The sequence below is a fragment of the Macaca nemestrina genome, chromosome 4 (assembly GCF_043159975.1).
Source record: "Macaca nemestrina isolate mMacNem1 chromosome 4, mMacNem.hap1, whole genome shotgun sequence".
Classification (NCBI taxonomy): Eukaryota; Metazoa; Chordata; class Mammalia; order Primates; family Cercopithecidae; genus Macaca; species Macaca nemestrina.
In genome coordinates this window covers 36,797,154-36,814,686 of record NC_092128.1, presented here as the reverse complement: position 1 = coordinate 36,814,686, position 17,533 = coordinate 36,797,154, and positions in this window count along the sequence as shown.

Sequence of the window (17,533 nt, the reverse complement as noted above, 5' to 3'; positions counted from 1 at the left end):
GTATATATTTTTAAAATATATATATTTAAATGAAAACAGGAGAAAACTTTAGCAACTTGGGACAAACAGTACATTTCTTAGGGAGAATGAATAAAAGAAAAAGATTTAAAAGTTAAATTTTATCAATATTAAAAACTGCTTATTAAAAGTTATCTTTAAGAAAACTAATAAGCAAGCTACAGACTGGAAGAAAATATTTGCAAAACATATCTGACAAAGGACTGGAATATATATCTACGATATATAAATAGCCCCTACAACTTAATTATATAAACATGGGCAGCACAATAAAAATAGGTCAAATATTTGAGTAAACATTTCATTTAAAAAAAGAATATATGAACAACGAATAATCACATGGAAAAGTGTTCATCGTCATTAGTCAACAAGGACATGAGATACCACCATAACCCACCACAACAGCTAAAATTAAAATGACTGCCAATATCAAATATTGGCCCAATGCAAAGCAACTGGGACTCACAAATATTTTTGATGGAGTGTAAATTGTTTTAATCTCTTTTGAAAATCCTTTATGATAAAAGTAAATACATGTTTTTCTTACGATCCAACAATCCCACTTCTAGGTAGTTACTCAAGATAAAAATATGTTCACAAAAAGACTTGTATAAAATGTTGATAGCAGTTTTATTCAAAATAGCCCAAACTGGGAAAAAATCCCAGATGTTTATCCATAGGAGAATGCATAAAGAAACTGCAACATATTCATACAATGAAATACTAACTGCACAGTAAAAACAAACAAAACCACATATACAACAACATAGATGAATCCCAAAAGCCTTATGCTGGATAAAAAGAGCCCTATAGAAAAGTGGGCATATTTTATGGTTCTATTTATATGAAGCTCTAGAATAGGCAAAATTAATCTACCTTAGAAAAACATCGGAAGTGTTGTTGCCTCTTGTGTGAGAAAGTGGGAATTAACTTATAAAAAGAGCAAGGGAAGTTTTGGGGGTGAACTTTTTCTATTTGTTGTTGGGAGTTTGGGTTACACAAGTATACAGATTTATCACTTAGGATTTTTAAATCTAATTATAAATTTTACTGCAAAAAAAGGAAAAACTACAAAATATAATGAACTCTAGTTAATACTACAAATGCTGAAGTAGCTAGTTAGAAGGGTATCGATAGCTGAAATTTACTTTGAAAAGCATTATGAAATAACGTGGTCTGCTGGATTGATAGATAAAGTACAAAGTGTACTGATAGCTATGTAAAAATGTTAATGGTAGAATCTAGGTGATAAGTATATGTGTTTACTATAAAATTATTTCAAATCTGCTGAATGTTTTTTCATAATAAAAAGTTGGAAAAATAACAGAAAGAGAATGATTGTCTTATTCTTCTGATTCTCTCTTTATGAGTAAAAAAACGTTTCTCTAAAGTAATCTCCAAACTTTCGTCATTTCTCCTTGGTAGGGACCCACACAGATATTCATCCTCGCTGGTGTGTTGGAGCAGGCTCATCTTGGCTTGCAAGAGCCAACTGTCAAATTTCCAAGAATGTTGTGACCCAGTTGATGTCACATTGGAAGCTTGAACTGGCCACACCAGAGAAATTGTTATGTGCTACAAATCAGAACTTATTTCCTCTTTCTTTCTCTCTTTCTTTCTCATTTTCTTTCTTTCCTCCTTTCTCCCTTTTCTTCCTCCCTCCCTTTCTCTCTTTCGTTTCTTTGTTTTCTTTCTTTCCTTCCTTCTTTCTTTCTTTTGAGAGCTAGTGGTTAAACATTTACCAATACGCCACTGCCCACTCTCAACAAACTCCCAGTAAGGAAAATGAAACCCAACAGTACAAATTAAGCAAAAAGTGTTTGAGTTAGAAGTCAGAATATGAACACCTGAATCAGTTATTTTCCAGCATGGAAGAAAATGAAAATGACTATTGACAGGCAAACAACAATGTCTGTCACACACACTGATAGCAAATTACAGGCATTAATTAAACCATTTAATCTTTACAACCAAATTATCATCTCAGATATTTATCTATATCATTAAATTTGTGTCATATAAACATTGATAATTTAAACATTTTGATTTCACATTTGCAATTTGCTTATATGTTTAGACATGAGCCATAGTAACTACTACATTTTTTAGTGAATTATCTAATTTTTAATTTTAGTGTAAAATTAAGAGGTAATGTATTTTACTTACATACATGTTGCATTTTTAATAAAAGAGAAAACCTTATATTAAACCAAAGGATAGAAGCTGTGTATTAAGTTATAGAAAATAATTTGTTGAGATAGGTTAAGGAGGGGAGAGAGCCATCACACTCTTCATTAACAACAAAACTTTTTTTGTGTGTGTGGATATATAATGAAACTAAAGTTACTGAGTCAGAGACTTCCCATTTTCTATGACTGACTTAAGTACCAAGAAGGACAGAGTCTGCTCAGTCTTTGCTGCATATTATCAATAGAATCACCTGGGAAACTTTCTTTAAAAAAAAAACAAAAGGAAACACTTTTTCTTCAAGCAATTATGGATAAACTTGACACAGAAAAACTCTTCCACAAATACACTTACAAAAATTGGAGGAAATTATGTTTTAAGTCTATTTTATTGCATCAGAAAACTCAAGGAAATAAGAATGTGGAGGACCAACATGGAGAAGAGAAGCCCAAAAAGATAAACCTGGGATTAGATTACTTTTCTATTGCCCCTGGCACTGCCCTTTGTCACGTTCTCCCTGGTCCTTATCTTTTATGTCATATATGTAGTAAGTATTATAGAATATTTTCTCCTTGGGAGAATTTAGCTTTTGCATCAACTTTTTCCTCATGCAGGTTTGAGGATCCAAGGGTTATTTCAAAATCCAAAATGATCAAATATATTTGGGTTTTTGTTTTCATAGATTCTTTAGACATACAGTACTCTCAGACTAGAAAATGTCTGGCCTGATTGCTTCCGAAAATTCCTTGTGCCTATAACCATATTCAAAGTTCTTTTCTAGGTGATGTAACTTTTATACTTGATTAAATGAGTTTCATCTTTCTCCACTGTATTAGACTGTTCTTACATTGCTATAAAGAAATACCTGAAACCGTATTTCTTTGTTTAATTGGCTCACAGTTCTACTGGCTTTACAGGGAGCATGGTGCTGACATCTGCCTGGCTTCTGGGGAGGCCTCAGGAAGCTCACAATCAACACAGAAGGTGAAGGGTGAGCAGGCACTCACATAGTATGGGAGCAAGAGAGAGAGAGTGAGGGAGGACATGCCAAATTTTACAAGAACATCCTGTAAGAACTCACTAACTATTGAAAGGACAGCACCAAGTCATGAGGGATCTGCCCCTATGACCCAAACACCGCCCCCCCCCCCAGGCCTTACTTCCAACATTGGGGATTACAGTACAACATGAGATTTGGAGGGGCCATCCAAACTGTATAATCCACTATGCCTCTCTCTCAACTTAAAGGTACTGCCTGAACTAACCACCTAGTTTGGAAATATAGAAGTGTACAAACTTGCTCTTTGGGATTTAGTTGTCTTTTCCATCTTTTTCATCTTTCCTTCTCAAAGCAGCAGGTAAAAGTCAACATATGCTAACACTCTGGCTCAGCAGTCATGTGTTTGCCTTCCAATTTATTGAAGTGGTAGTTCTATCAAATGTTTTGTCACTGCAGAAGAAAATGCATGTTTCCAACTTTATAGTGTATGGTACATGTTTTCTAGCCACACACCATCTTAAATCAATGGCATGTATTTTACCATACTCCTGTATTAGTTACAATTTCTGTCTTAAGGCAGGTAAATCTGAGCTAATAAATATTACTAAAAAATATGTGATAGCTCCAACCAAATAAGTTTATTTCTTGTTTATGTGTTAGTCCAAATAAGGGTTCCTGATATGTGAGTCACTCACATTGCCATGGTTATTCAGGATCCATATGCTCCTTTCACCCTGGGGCTTCACTATCCCTGTCATCATTTGCACCCATCAAGCACACAGTTGCTTGATGGTACAGTTGCTTATTAATAGCAGTGGCCAAAAATCAAACACTGCACTTCCGGGCCTCTTTCATTGGCTGTAACCAGGTCACATGATTACATTTAAGGAAGGAAAGCTGAGAATTGTCCTTTAGGGTGTGCCTGGTAAGTAGAAGAGAATATCATCCTGATCTAGCTACTTCATTCTCTCAAGTATTTTATAAGTCATTTAAAAAATATTTGATCAGTTCAGGTAATACATTCAGTTGGTTTGGAATTCAAAAGTAAACTATTTCCTCCCTCCCCACTGTTCTCCCACACTTCCAGTCAACCAGTTCTCTGAATGAGTAGCCAAAGTCACTATTTCTTGTACTTCTTGTACCTCTTGTTCTTCTTATTGTATTTCTTATAGTATTCCTTCCAGGAATACTATATGCATATACAAGCAGAACACATCTTTCTTACAATGATAACATGCTACTACACTGCTTTAAAACCTCTCTCTCTCTCTCTCCCTCTGTGTGTGTGTGTGTGTGTGTGTGTGTATGTATGTATGTATTTATTTATGTGTTTAACTTTACTTTGTAAAATCTGACTGGAGATGATTCCATTCACATTTATAAAGCACTTTTTCAGCATTTTTATGATTGTCTGGTTTCTGTTGTATAAATGTAGTGCAATAAATTTAACCAAACCCTACAGATGGATAGGTTGTTTCCAGTATTTATTATTGTAAATTATACTGAAATAAATTATATAGAAAGCATTTCACACATGTAAGATAAATTCTTAGAGGCAGAATTATGGTATCAAAGGAAAAGGCTCCTATAATTTTACTGATATTGCGAAGTTCTCCTCCATAGATTTACCAATTTAACTTACCCATGAGCAATGGATGAGAGTGCCTATCATATAGGTTGGATGTTTTGTCTCCTCCAAATCTCATGTTGAAATGTGATCCTCAGTGTTGGAGATACAGCCTGATGGGAGGCATTTGGGTCATGGGGGTGGATCCCTCATGAATGGCTTGGTGCCCTCCTTGCAGTAACGACCTCCCACTCTATTAGTTCACGTAAGAGATGGTTGTTTAAAAAACCTCGGCATCTCTCTTGCTCCCTCTTTTTCCATGTGACATACCTGCTCCCCTTTGCCTTGCACAGTAAGTGGAAGCTTCCTGAGGCCTCCCTAGAAGCATGCTTCCTGTACAGCTGCAGAAACATAAGGCAAATAAGCCTCTTTTCTTTATAAAATACCAGACGTGGGTAGTCCTTTATAGCAATGTAAATAGGCTAGCAATGCCTATTCAACCCTACTGTGTGTTAGATCTTTGTGAACAAAATAGATGAAATTGCTTCGTTGAAGTTTCAGTCTCCAATTCTCTAAATATGAGTGAGGTTAAACATCTTCTGATGTCTTAAAAAGATGTGTACTTTCATTTCTCTGAACTATTTCTGTGAACATTTACAAAGTACATCATTTTAATTATAAATGTGTAAGGTACTCTTCATATATTAATATTTGTCCTATGTCTGTTTTATAATATGCATCTATTCTTTGCCATTGTTTAATTTTATTCTTTGTTTAATTTTTTAAACATGCGTAACTTTTTTCATTTCTATGTGGTCAAGTATTCAACATTTTCAAATGAATTCCAGATTTGTCATTATACACAGAAAATTAACTTCACTGTATATTTTAAAAACTCTTCCATATTGTTTTCTATGGCTTTTATGATTACATATTTTTCATCTAAACTTTTGACCTTTTGTAATTTACCTTGGTTAAGGTTTATTTTGGTTTAGGTTTATTTTGGTTAAGGTTTATTTTGGTTTGTTTGTTTAATTTCAACTTTTATTTTATTTTAGAATCAAGGGTACATGTGCAGATTTACTACATGGCTATATTGTGTAATGCTTAGGTTTGTGGTATGATTGATCCTGTCACCCAAGTAGTGAGCATAGTACCTGATAGGTAGTTTTTCAGCCCTTTCTACCCTCTCTTCCTCCCTTGTCTGGTGGTCCACAGTGTCTATTGTTACCATCTTTATATCCATGAGTACACAATGTTTAGATCCAACTTAGAAGTGAAAACATGCATTATTTGGTTTGCTGTTCCTATATTAATTCACTTAGAATAATGGCCTCCAGCTGCACCAATGTTTCTCAAAGGACATGATTTCATTTCTTTTTATGGCTGCATAGTATTCCATGGTGTGGTGTGTATGTACCACATTTTCCTTATCCATTCCACTGTTGATGGGCACCTAAGTTGATTCCATGTCTTTGCTATGGTGAATAGTGCTGTGAGGAAGGTGTGAGTGCATGTGTTCTTTGGTAGAATCATTTATTTTCTTTTGGATATATACCCAGTAATGAGATTGCTGAGTTGAATGGTGGTTCTGCTTTAAATTCTTTGAAAAATCTCCAAGCTGTTTTCCATGGTGGCTGAACTAATTTGCATTCCTACCAACAGTGTGTGTAAGCATGATCTCAGCTCACTGCAACCTCTGCCTCCCGGGTTTAAGCGATTCATGTTAGCCAGGCTGGTCTCGAACTCCTCACCTCAGGTGATCCACCCACCTTGACCTCCCAAAGTGCTGTGATTACAGGCATGAGCCATCATGCCTGGCCAGCAGTCCGTTTTCTCTACAGCCTCGCCAACATGTATTTTTTTAAAATTTTTGATTATAGCCATTCAGACTGTTGTGAATAGTATCTGATATGATTTGGCTCTGTGTCACCACCCAAATCTCATCTTGCAGCTCCCATAATTCCCACATGCTGTGGGAGGGACCTGGTGGGAGATGATTGAATCATGGGGGCGGGTCTTTCCTGTGTTGTTCTCGTGATAGTGAATAAGTCTCATGACATCTGATGGCTTTAAAAAAGAGAGCTTGCCTGCACAAGGTCTTTGCCTGCCACCATCTACGTAAGATGTGACTTGCTCCTCCTTGCCTTCCACCATGACTGTGAGGCTTCCCCAGCCACGCAGAACTGTGAGTTATCCATTAAACCTCTTTTCTTTGTAAATTGCCCAGTCTCAGGTATGTCTTTATCAGCAGCATGAAAATGGACTAATACATTGTGATTCTCATTGTGATTTTGATTTGCATTTATCTGATGGCTAGTGATGCGAAGCATTTTTTCATGTTTGCTGGTCACTCAATATGTCTTCTTTTGAGAAGTGTCTGTTGATGTCTTTTGCCCACTTTTTAATGGCATCATTTGCTTTTTGCTTGTTTCATTATTTAAGTTTCTTATAGATTCTGGCTATTAGACCTTTGACAGATGCATAGTTTGGAAATATTTTCTCCCATTCTGAAGGCTGTCTGTTTACTCTATTGATAGTTTCTTTTGCTAAGCAGAAGCTGTTTGGTTTAATTAGGTCCCACTTGTCAATTTTTTTTTTGTTGGAATTGCTTTTGAGGACTTAGTCATAAATTATTTCCCAAAGTTTCCTAGGTTTTTTTTCTAGGATTCTTATTGTTTGAGGTCTTACATTTAAATCTCTAATCGATCTTGAGTTAATTTTTGTATATGGTGAAAAATAGGGGTTTAGTCTCTTTTTTCTGCATATGGCTAGCCAGCTGTCCCAGCACCCTTTACTGAATAGGATATTCTTTCTTCATTGCTTATTTTTGTTGATTTTATTGACAATTAGATGGCTGTAGGTGAGTGGCTTTATTTCTGGGTTCTCTATTCTGTTCTGTTGGTCTGTGTTTCCGGTTTTTGTACTTGGTTAGGGTTTGAAGTCTTCATCTGCCTTTATTTTTCTTAATGGCTACACAATGCCCCAATACTATTTAATACCACGATTTACTTTTTTCCTAAAAAGCCAACATGGTCTCATTATTAGTTACTTTACTTTTCTATTATCTTACTCATAATTTTTTCTCATTGTCTTTCTCATTATTTTTTCTCATTACTCTTTATTTTTAGTTTTATTTTCTCTGAAAGTATTTCTTCCTGCTTACCTAAGCATTTTTATCTAAATTATGTTCTTGAGATTCACTCTTTTTATTTTGCATGTGGCAGTAATTCATTTATTTTCGTTGCTGTATACTATGACATTGTATATATACAGAGTAATTTATTTATTATTTTCCTGTTAATAGACATTGGGGTTGTTCTCAGGTATTTATAATTATAAATGTGCTATTATGAATTCTTGTATATACTTATAGAAACCTGTGTTCCAAAAACTCTTTAAAGTATGTAACTAATAGAGGAATATCTAGATGATAGAGAATGTGTACAGGCAAAATTACCAGAAAATGACAAAATGTTTCTAAAGTGATAAATAGATAACTTTCTCATTGGGAGGTTATAGTGTTGCGGATGATCTGAATATTCACCACCCTTGCTATTCTAACAATTTTAATTTTTCCAGGTGGTTTGGTATGAAATTGGATCTCACTATGGTGATAATTCATATTTTGATCATTGCTAAGAAGGTTAGGCATTTTTCACATGTATATGGGCCTTTTATTATTTTCTCTTCTGTGTAATTCCTTTTCAAATGTTTACTCACTTTTCTATTAGTTTTCTTGTCAATTTTTTATATATAGGCTTCTTTATATATGTTGGTTACTATTAGACCATTATATGTATTGTTTTAGCTGTTATGTGTTGCAAATACCTTCTTCAAATATATAGTATGTTTGCTTCCTATTGTATTTTCTGATAAGCTTAAGTTCTTAGTTTTAATGTAATAGAATTTATCAAACTTTTCCTTTCTATTTTCAGCAATATATATTTATTTGTTAATGAACTCTTATTCCAAAGTCTTAAAGAAACAATAGAAAAATATATTTTAAACATTGTAATATATTTCCTTTCACATATACGTCTTTGATTCATCATCCACACAGTTTTTATGTGTGGTCTGAAGTAAGGATCCAATTTTATTTTTTCCACATGTTAACATCTTGACTCAGCATTATTGTTGAATGGTCTTTCTTTTCTTTGCTAGTCTTCTGCTGTGCCAGTTCTTATATGAATCAAGTTTATTTACATATGAGGTTTCATTCATGGACTCTCTTTCCTGTTCCATTTTTCTATTTGTCTATCCCAATACAATCATCTGTCACTGAATGATGTGCAAAATGCACAATTTCATCATTGTGTGAATATCATAGAGTGTACTTACAGAAACCTAGATGATATAGCCTACTACACACCTAGGCTATCGTATAGTCTATTGCTCCTAGGCTAAAAGCATGTACAGCATGTTACTGAACTGAATATTGTAGGCAATTGTAATGTAATGGCCAGCATTTGTGTATCTAAACATAGAAAAGATACAGTAAAAATACAGTATTATAATCTTATGGGACCACATAATACATGGTGTCCATCACTAGCCAAAATATCATTATATGGCCCATAACTGTATCGATATTACACTGATTTCAATACAGGAAAGAAAAATGCTTTAGATATTTCCAGTAGGCAGGGATTAAAGTGGAAAGATATTTTTCAATTTATTAGAAGAGCTGATAGAGCAGAAGATATTGGGGTAGCACTAGGCTTAAACTCATCTTAAAGCCAATTCTGCTAGAATGATTGCCAACATTATACCACCAATACATATATCAACAGCAACTAGACAGTCATGCATGAAGTTGAGAGATAAAAAGATTCATATCTGCAAGTCTGCCTGTCAGCTACAATTACTTTAAGAAGAATGGCTTTCCAATTCTTTCTGTTTTCCATGTCTCACTCAGATATACTTCATTGGTAGAACCTAAATTACATGTATACTCTGGCAGCAAACACATCTCAGAAATGTCCTTAGCTTATGTCACCTGCACTACAGTGGAAAGAGGATGGAAACAGATGTCAAGTGCCATGGACAACATCCAGCAGGGTCTACTCCATTTGAATAGTCAGCGTCTATACACAATCTTTTGACATGAACTTCCAAGAAACTACAACATTCTCCTGTCTAACATAATACAATAATTGCTCATACAAACTAAACTGACTTTATCTTCTCGTCAAAAATGGCAGATCCCAAATTCTATGCCTATTCTATCTATCTACAAGCTGAGGAGCAAGGAAGCCAGTTTGAGTCCCAAACCTGAAGAACCTGGAGTCCTACATTTGAGGGTAGGAAGCATCTAGCATGGAGAAAAATGTAGTGTGGGAGGCTAAGCCAGTCTAGTCTTTTCACACTCTTCTGCCTGCTTTTTATTTTGGCAATGCTGGCAGCTGACTGGATTGTGCCTACTCAGATTAAGGGTGAGCCTGCCTTTCTCAGCCCACTGACTCCAATGTTAATCTTCTTTGGCAACATCCTCACAGACACACCCAGAATCAATACTTTGCATCCTTCAATCAAATCAAGTTGACACTCAGCATTAACCATCACAGCTAGGGAGAGAGATTGATTGATAACCCCAGAGCAAGTTATCTTGTTCACCTAATAATCAAAAGATTTCATCCGAGTTGATACCCATTAGTGACCACTCATCTGGGACATAAATATCCTAACATGCTGGGCCCATTAAGAAATGTCCATTTTACCATTCTGTTTTCTAGGTCTTCTTTTCACAATTTTTCCGATCATGTTCTATTTCAGTCCTTGACCATGTAGGCAAATAATTAGCTGTATCTTGTGAATAAATGTAGATACATACTTCTTGCCTTTGTTCCTTCAAGTGGGCATCAGATATATTACTCAAAGTTTCTTTTTAAAAAGAGAATTTCCCTTATCCACTGTATCTGAAGGTTTTTGTCTACTTGGGATTATAATGCTTCAGGGGTTCACTTCTAACTGGTGTTAGTGTGAAACAGATTGACTGTGCATTAGTTACCGCTTCAGCACACTGCATCTTGGGCAGCATTTTCACTTTTTTCTTCTTCTTTTTTTTTTTTTTTGATAACAAGTTCCTTTTTTTCCCTTTAAGTTCTGTGATACCTCAGCCTCCCAAAGTGCTAGAATTACAGGTGTGAGCCACTGTGCCCAGCCTATTTTTTATTTATACATAATAGATGCATGTGTTTTCTGGGTACATGTGATAAATTAATACATTTATGTAATTTGTAAAGATGAAATTAGTGTAATTGAGATATCCATAATCTTAAATATTTGTCTTTTTTATGCTGGAAATGTTCAAATTATTCTTTCATCTACTTTGAAATGTAAAATAGATTATTGTAAGCTACATTCAATTTACTCATCTATCAAACACTAGGTATTATTTCTTTTGTCAAACTGTACATTTCCACACATTATTCAATCTTCCTTTATTTCCTGCTCCCTGCTACACTCCTTGTCCTCTAGTAACCACAAGTCTACTCGCTATCTCCATGAGATTCACTTTTTTACTTACTACGTATGAATGAGAATATGTGATATTTGTCTTTCTGTGCTTAGCTTGTTTCAGTTAACATAATAACATCCAGTTCCATCCCTGTTGCTGCAATGAAAAGTTTCACTATTTTTATGGCTGAATATTATTATATCATGTATTATTACCACATTTTATTTATCCATTCATCCATTGACAGGCACTTAGGTTAATTCCACATTTTGGGTATTGTGAATAATGCTGCAATAAGCTTGGGAGTGCAAGTAGTGTGATACCTCCAACTATGTTCTTTTTGCTCAGGATTGCTTTGTCTATTTTGATCTTGTGTGATTCCATATAAATTTTAGGATTGTTTTTCTATTTTGTGAAAAATGTAATTGGTATTTTGATAGGGATTACATTGAATCTGTATATTTCCTTGGGAAGTATTATCATTTTAACAATATTATTCCAATTCATGAGCATGAGAGATCTTTCCATTTGTTTGTGTCCTCTTCAAACTCTTTCTTTTTTTTTTTTATTTATTTTTTTTTCGAGATGCAGTCTTGCTCTGTTGCCCAGGCTGGAGTGCGGTGGCATGGTCTCAGCTCAATGCAACCTCTGTCTCATGGGTTCAAGCAATTCTCCTGCCTCAGCCTCCCGAGTAGCTGGGATTACAGGCACCCATCACTATTCCTGTCTAATTTTTGTATTTTTAGTAGAGATGGGGTTTCACTATTGATCCACTTGCCTTGGCCTCCCAAAGCGTTGGGATTATAGGTATGAGCCACTGTGCCTGGCCTCCTTTTAGATCTATTAATGCTTTGTTTATATCCTTGGGAGCTCCAATGTTGGATGTATAGCTATTTTTAACTGTTATACCCTCTTGCTGAATTGATCCCTTTATCATTAAATAGTGACATTCTTTGTCTCTTTTTAAAGTCTTTTATTTGTAGTCTATTTTATCCAAGTTATAGTTACTTCTGCTTTTTTGATTTACAGTTACATTAAATGACCTTTTCTACTATTTCACTTTCAGACTATATGTGTCTTTATAGGTGAAGGAAGTTTCTTGAGGGAGCATATAGTTGGGTCTTGTTTCTTTATCTATTCAGCCACTGTATGCCTTTTAATTCAAGAAATGAGACCATTTACATTCAGCATTATTAATAAGTAAGATCTTACTACTGACATTGTGTTGCTTGTTTTCTGGTTGTTTTAACTCCTCTCTTCCTTTCTTCCTTTGTGATAAGGTGATTTTCTTTGTTAGTGTGTTTTTGTTTGTTGCTTTTTATTTTTAGGGAATCTGCTATAGGATTTTGCACTGTGGTTACTATGAGGTTTACAAATAATATATATACACACATATATATATAGAGAGAGTTATTTTAAATAGATGACAACTTATTTTAGATGACAAAAATAATTTTTTAAAAATTACACATTAATTCCTGCCCCTGTATTTTGATTAGATGTCTCTATGTACATATTTTCATACTGCCTCTCTCTTAAAAGTTTGCTATAGCTATTTTTGTTTTTGATAGATTTGCCTATTGAGCTTCATACTTTTAACTATGAGTGGACTGCATACCACAATTACAGTATTAAAGTAGTCTGGGTTTGTCTATGTACTTAATTTTACCAGTGGGTTTTATATGCCTTCAAATGTTTTATTTTTGCACATCAGTGATTTTCTTTGTTCAGATTTAAAAAAAGTTTCCCTTAGCCTTTCTTGTGAAATGTGTCTGGTCTTCCTTTTTATTATTTTTTTTCCAACTCTACGTATTTTCAAATAGCTAGTCTTCGACCTCACTTGTTCCTTTTCTCTGACTCATTCTGATGTTGAGAGCCTCTATTACCTTTTTCAATTTAGCAAATGTATTTCTCAGTTCCAAGGTTTCTGTTTGATTTTTTTAAATTTTTAATCCTTATGCTAAATTTCCTGGATAAATTTCTTAATTGCTTTTGTGTTATCTTGGAGATCACAGAGTTTCCTTAAAGCTGTTATTTTGATTACTTAGAGAGTTCACATATCACAGTTTTGTTAGTGTCAGTGACTGTTCCATGCTTTTTCCATTTGGGGATGTTATGGTTCCCTGTCTACTATTGTTTCCTATGGATGTATGTCTATTTTTTCACATTGAAATATGAATTACTTATCCATCTTCTCTGTCTGGCTTGTTTTGGTTTTTATTGGATATGCTTGCACAGAGATTCTTTGTAATTTATGTGTTGATTTTCTTTTTTTCACACTTGGACATTGTCTCCTTTTTGGCACTAGATGGCACCTTAAGCCCAGGTTTGCCTCAGCTCTAGTTAAAGCTCAGAGTACCACCCATTCCACATGGGATAAGTCCAAAGCGGGGATAGCCCGGCAATGTGGGAAGGCTAGCTAGGGGTTTATGCTCAAGGGACCTGTCAAATGAACCTCCTACAGCTTGTGCTGCTGAACAGCCACTCTGATTTGGAATCTCCTTTTGTTGGGTTATAGAGCAGAATTTCCAGGGCTAGGGATAGTAGTCTCACCTCTCCCCTTTGTTTCTGGTTGTCCTCAAGGATACTTCTTCCTTCAGACACTTCCAATGCTGCCTATGGGCTAAGTTAGGAACAGGTCTCCTGCCAGGTAGCCCAAGATGATGGGAAAGCTGAGTGTCCACCTCCATATTACTTTTTCTCACATTAATTTTCCATGAGTTTGGTGCTGGACAGATTGAGGGGAGGGGCATCACAGATATGAAAATCCAATTCTCTTACAAGCTGTTGGGAGTGTTTCACTTCTCTGTGGCCCTGGGAACTGCTGCCTTCTCATATTTGAGTTCTGGAATATTGCTGGTAATAATCTTGATGCTGTATTTTTGTTGTTGTTGTTGTTGTTGTTGTTTTGTTTTTCAATTTGGAGCAGGGAGTGAAGTCAGTTTATTTCTATACTGCCATTTTATAATTTGAAGTGAACGTTGTGCAGTATAAATTGTGCAGACATCATGAGAATTCACATAGCTCTGTGGTAAGAAGAGGAAAGTGTATTGCTACCCCTGCCAAGTAAAAGCAAATGTTGTCAGGCAATCTTTACTCACCATCATCAAAGAAAAGGAACATTTTCCAAATTGATAACAGTATGCCAGGCCCATGGGATATGTTTAATTACCCAGAAGAAACCGTAACTAGGACAACAGTTAAAATTGGAATCATCCCCTGATTAAGTTGCATGATTCAAGTATCATTTTCCAAAATTGACTTTTCTTTCACACAAGCCAAACAGATGAATTTATAAACATAATTGTATTTGTATCTTATGTGTTTGGTACTAATATTTGAAACTATCTCAGGATATTCAGCAGGACCAAATATGACTTTTGAGATTAATAAAAAATATTTTTTCCTTACAAAGTCTAGATTTTAAGACATCTAACTATAGATCCTAAAGACTAACTCTGAGACTCAAGGTACAGTAAAAATACAAAGATAATCTTATTGTTCAAGAAATATATTTTCTTCTCTTCCCTAAGATTTAAGTCTTTTATTGAAAAAAACGGCTTATATACAAGAAAGATACAGATGGTGGTAAAAATATTCCTGTTAAAATCACTTCCTCAGGACAACTTTTACAAACACCCACCTCTTTCACTCTGACTTTATTAGATCCTCCTTTCAGAAACTCTTACTTCTTTTCCATACTATTTTCTATGCTTATAATTATTTATTAGGTATTTATTATTAAGTACATTATGATTGAGATCCATCAAAGCATAGACAATGTTCTTTATTGTATTACTATTGCATTAGCATTTAGTGCAAGTCCTGTCTCATAATGCACGCAACACATTTTTGTTGACCAATTGATTTAGCTTTCTTAGTACTTCTGAAATTTTTCTTTCAAGCTTCCATTCTAGATGTCCTTTAAGTTCTGTGATGAAGACTGAAACAGTGTACTACATACTTGAAATTTATTTAATTTCTCATGTAATATTTTAAACTCACCCTGTAAAATATCAGTACTTAATTGAATATACATGTATTTGAACTGCATAGCTATGTATTAAGATGCACCAAGGATTATCCAGTAGAATTTAGCATTTTCTGCCAATTACTTTGTGTGACATTAAGGATAGTCCTTACTTGAAGCTATTTCTTTTTTAAGCATACTACTTTTCCAACTTTTTATATGCTACATTTGATATATTGATTATATAAATGCCTTAAAGAAATGTAAATTGTCTCAAAGACAAAGAGTGCCCAACCAACTGAATCATATAGTACTCCATTGTCTACCATTAGCCATTAAAAACTCTGTAACTTTCCTAATTGTATTACTGTAGAATCATTTAATTTAATATAATTTAATTGTTTAAGTTTTTGAGATGGGAATCTCACTGTATTGCCCAGGTTGATCTCAAATTCCTGGGCTCAAGAGGTTCTCCTTCCTCAACCTCCTAAGTAGCTGGAATTACAAGGTCATGCCAATGCATCCAACTGTAAAATCTTTTTTTTTTTTTTTTTTAACAATCAGAAGTTCCTTCTTATATTCAATATCAAATTGTGAATTTTAAGAGTGTAATTTATTTCTGATTGTGGGGATATTAAAAACAACAGCCCCCATTGGCTTATCGTTATTATAAAGTAGAGCCATGCCTGGTTCTGGTCCTGGCTCTCACAAGCCATACTCCTTTAGTTTACCAGGACATTAACTGTCAGGGCTTGCTGACTCCAATATTTCTCTGTTATAATAGCTTAAAGTGTCTTTGTCTTGGAGTCACCACGGTCCAGTCTTCTGCCTTTTAGTTCTGTCTTCTAGTTCTGTCTTCTGACTGCTGGGTGACTTTGAGCATGTCTCTTTACCTCTAAAATCCTCAAAATTCTCAACTGTAAAATGATGCTGTTAAACATGGTCTTTCTAACTCGTAATTTTTAAAAGATAAACAAATAAGATCATATATATAAAAGCTTAAAACATATAAAACAAGAATGTGACCATGAGGCAAGTACTGCAGGTGGCCTGTCAATGCTGGACAAAACAACATTTCTTCCCTAGAGTCTCCAGAAGAAACTCAGTCTGATGGACACCTTAATTTTATTTTGCAACCACTAAGGAAAGGCCGTGTGAGCACACAGTGAGAAGGTGGAGATTTGCAAGCCAGAAAGAGAGTCCTCACCAGGAACTAAATCTGTCAGCGCGTTGATCTTGGACTTTCACCCTCAGAACTACAAAAAAAATAACTCTCTGTTGTTTGTGTGTGTGTGTGTGTGTGTGTGTATACACACACACATATATGATTATAATATATATAAAATATGTAATAATCTTGATTTATTTATAAAACAACATGCAAATGTTATATTATCATTAACTGTTTATAAATTTAAACCTTTTCAAAGCTACTTGACTCTGTTTCCTTCCATCAATAGTCACACTCATGCTGATGATCCAGTATAAGTTCAACAATGATTAAGCACCTGCTATGTGGCAAACACTGTTCCAGACACGGGGTTATAGCTAAACAAGTTAGGCAATGTTAAAAATGAAGAGTTAAATATTCTTCAAATATTAACATTTAAAACATACATTAAAATTTGTATACTTTTTGTAAAGGTAACTAGTTCATGACTGTCCAGTTGCCTGCCTTGTCACTGACCCTTCCTGAGAAAAACAATCCATATAGCTCTTTCTAGGCATAGTTTTCATGGTTTACACCAAGTGCTTTGGAAGAAACTTATCTAAACATGCTGTTCCTACAATAATGAAGTAAGGGCTATTAGAGATACCTTTCCAGTGTAAAACAAACAAACAAACAAAAAACTGTAAAACTAGGCAACATATATGAAGCATCTGTTTCAGGTATTTAATAATGGACTGTGCAGAACTGTCATCATAAAAATCTGGACTCCCAATAATATAAAATCTATTATATCTAGCATACAATAAAATTTAATAGAATTATAAAGAAGCAAGACAAGGTGACATATAATTTGGAGAACAAATAAGCAATTTAAAGAGATCCCAATCTGACAAAGATGTCAGGATTAGCAGGCAAGGACATTATAACAGCTGTTATAAAAGTCTTCAATAATTAAAAAAAAAAATGGGACATGAGTAAAAATATGGGTAATCTCAGCAGGGAAATAAACAGACACTATAAAACAAGAACAAATGAAAATTATAGAACTGAAAAATAAACCTGAAATTTTACTGGATGTCTCTGATAGCATATTGGACAATGAAGAAGAAAAAAATCCATAAACGTTAAGACAGGTCACTAGAAACCTAAATTGATGCTCT